This window comes from Gavialis gangeticus, unplaced genomic scaffold (genome assembly GCF_001723915.1).
Source record: "Gavialis gangeticus isolate Ggan-Ray unplaced genomic scaffold, GavGan_comp1, whole genome shotgun sequence".
NCBI lineage: Eukaryota > Metazoa > Chordata > Crocodylia > Gavialidae > Gavialis > Gavialis gangeticus.
This window is the reverse complement of record NW_017729022.1, coordinates 17,903,291-17,903,530: the sequence shown is the minus strand read 5'-3', so window position 1 is coordinate 17,903,530 and position 240 is coordinate 17,903,291. Positions and strand designations below refer to the sequence as shown.

The 240-nt window shown below is 35.0% G+C and overlaps 1 long non-coding RNA gene across 1 annotated transcript in view; it reads right to left on the bottom strand.

Moving 5' to 3' along the window:
• The window catches only part of LOC109297006, an 8,423-nt gene that overhangs the window by 2,541 nt on the left and 5,642 nt on the right, over nucleotides 1–240 (bottom strand). The gene's annotated exons all lie outside the window — the stretch shown is intronic.

The window sequence follows — 240 nt, the reverse complement described above, 5'->3', positions numbered from 1 at the left end:
GCTATCTATTGTTTCTGAAGAAATCAGGAGATATCCCATCAGTATATCTGCTATCTATAGGAATTTCAAGCTGGCTCCTAAGTATCTGGTTACTCTGTAAACTTATGAGTTTCCTGAGTATCATTCAGTTTCCTGAGATGTTCCAAACCAGATAACCCCTTGTCAATAGAAAATACAATTTGATTTACACTATTGAGAATGCTTGAAAGAAGCTGAACTGAGGGTATAAAAATCTGTAAA